Raw genomic sequence first — 2582 nt, 5'->3', positions numbered from 1 at the left:
CACCACTTACTTGCTTCTCTGAGTGTCTGATGTTATCTCAGAAGCGTTTTCAAGAGTGTTATGCCCCATTTGTGTATTATAATACAAGACAAGTGTTATCTGGAGCATGATCTGCTCCCCAGTAGGCCTGTGCAGCACCAGACTGATAGTCATCTCAGGTGAGCTCTTCGTCCAGGCCCCACAGCACTGGCCTTGGGCTTGCTTCTCACCTGGGCCCATGGTCCTAGGCTGGGTTGTTCCATTCTCCAGCTTGATCCTCACCCTGGGAGCCTGGCCAGACCTGCCTGGCACCAGACTGGTGGTCAACTCAGGCTTGTTTTTTGGTTTGTGGCATGTTAAACTACTTATCATTCAGATGTTCACAGGTCGGAACACTGAGTGTAGATGTAGTCTCTCTCTTCTCTGCCACCTATTGACACTCAAGTCAAACAGCAGCCACATGTGACACAACTGCCCCCTTTTGGTGGGGTGGGGGCATCCTTATCACAATTTTTAAGAGTTCTCCTTGACTTTCGGTCTAGGCTTTTTCTTTGGCTGGGAGTGGGGGTAGAGGTAGCAATTGTCATATGAGCCATCTATGACCCTCTTTCCCAACTGTGAGTCTACACTCATCAATATCATGGCCAAAGTAGCTTCCTTGACCTTTACAGTCAGTATCAGGAACATAAATAATGATATCATAATTATGGTTAAACATATATAAACCATATAAACATGGTTTCTGGGGACAGCATAGACCACAGGCATCCACATGGTCTCCTGCATCAGCATGTGCATATATATGTTCATGGACCTCAGCGTGGTCTCCAGGGGTAGAAGAGACCATGGGCCCATACACACCCAAGTGCAATAGTACCATGAACCCAGATTCGGCCCTCAGTTATAAGACAGACCAGCACATCACCATGGCTTCAGATGGTGGCCCAGACCAAGGACATATGTATAGCCTACAGTGTTGCCCCCGGCCAGGAACATCATCACAACTCATAGTTACTGTAGAACTAGACATCCGCTTGAACCTTGAGTATCAACATGGCCTGGGACAGCAGATTACGAATACAAAAGTGGCCTCCAGAGGCTGAACAGACCACAGAGGTCTTTCAATGAGGTCTTTCCATAAAATAGTCCATTCTTTGTCTTAGACATCATGTCATTGCTCAGAACCAGGAAGACTCTGCAGCTGGGCAACATGTTACAGGGACACATGTTCCCCTGCCCACCACAGGCTTCTTTCACACCTACAACTGTTGTCACATCCCCAGTTCCACCTCTTTCCACCATTTATGACTGCTTCATTTCATTATCTTTCTCACCTCTCCATTGAAGTTTGTTCATCATAGTGGCATTGAAAACTGCAGTGTATCACATAGATGATGAGGGTGATCATTATCATCATCATTATCATCATTATTATTTTGCCCAGATAGCTTTGAATAGAAATATTCATTCCAAAAAGTCATTGGTCTGGTTCAAGGTTTATGGTTTCTGAAGCACAATAAATACTGGACCATTGCTGAGCCTTGTTTCAGATATTCTGCTGTTGCCAAACTCATGGTTATACTGCATCTCTAGCTTTGCAGAACTGGTTCCTTCATATGCTTCAGAGTGTATAGATGGGGTAAACAATGGGTGGACCTGCTCAAAGTAGCTAGATCTGTGCCCAGATGGTAGCTGAGTTGGTCAGCCACTAGCTTTCACCATGACACTGTAGGTCCCGCCTAGCTTCCTGTATTTTTAATACCTTTGCTGAAAATTGAGAGATTTACAGCTGTGTGTGTTTATTTATGTCCCTCTGTCCTATTCCATTGGTTTATTGTTTTTAGTACCAGTACAATGCTGTCTTTATCACCTTGCTCTGTAAAATAAACTGAGACCAGGTGTGTTACTCATGGCTCTCTAGAGAAACAGAACAGATAGGATGAATATATACATATATATTCATATATATACATATATATATTCATATATATACATATATATGTATATATATGATTTATTAGAGTAGCTTACATGCTGTGGTGTGGCCTGGCTATTCAACAATAACTGGCTACAGATGGAAAGGCCAAGAATCTGATAGTTGTTCAGTCCATGAGGCTGGATTTCTCAGCTATTCTTAACCATACGTTGAAGTCCTGAAGAAGTAGGCTTTAATTCCAGTAAAAGAGTGCCTCAGCAGTAGGATAGATGAACACGCCAGTGATAGTAAGGGCAAGTAAGCAAAAACCAAAAATTCCCCTTTTCCATGTCTGCTTAGGTGAGCTGTCATCAGAAGGTATGGACCAGCTTTAGAATGGATCTTCTCACTACAAATTATCCAATCAAGAAAAATCCCTCATAAGTGTGTCCATCTTTTTGGTTTTAGTTAATTAGAAATGTTGCTAAATTGACAAGCAAGATTATCCACAGGACAACAGGTCATATAATATCACCTATGTCATGCTGAGTTTCCAAATATAATCAATAACCAAGTCCTGCTCATGCCCAATATAACCATCCTGTGTCAACTGAAAATCAAGCTCTCCCATGTATAAGCACAAATGCATTATATAATTTATTATAGGTATGTCTCATAACATAAACAC

The 2582-nt window shown here is 42.3% G+C and overlaps 1 pseudogene; it reads right to left on the bottom strand.

The window, feature by feature from the left end:
- Window positions 1-331: 331 nt before the first annotated feature.
- On the bottom strand, window positions 332-449 carry LOC117709729 (small nucleolar RNA SNORA17; annotated as a pseudogene).
- Window positions 450-2582: the final 2133 nt, after the last annotated feature.

Source organism: Arvicanthis niloticus, chromosome 5 (assembly GCF_011762505.2).
Source record: "Arvicanthis niloticus isolate mArvNil1 chromosome 5, mArvNil1.pat.X, whole genome shotgun sequence".
NCBI classification, from domain to species: Eukaryota; Metazoa; Chordata; class Mammalia; order Rodentia; family Muridae; genus Arvicanthis; species Arvicanthis niloticus.
Note: the sequence above shows the minus strand (reverse complement) of the source record. Positions and strands in the feature narration are given on the sequence as shown.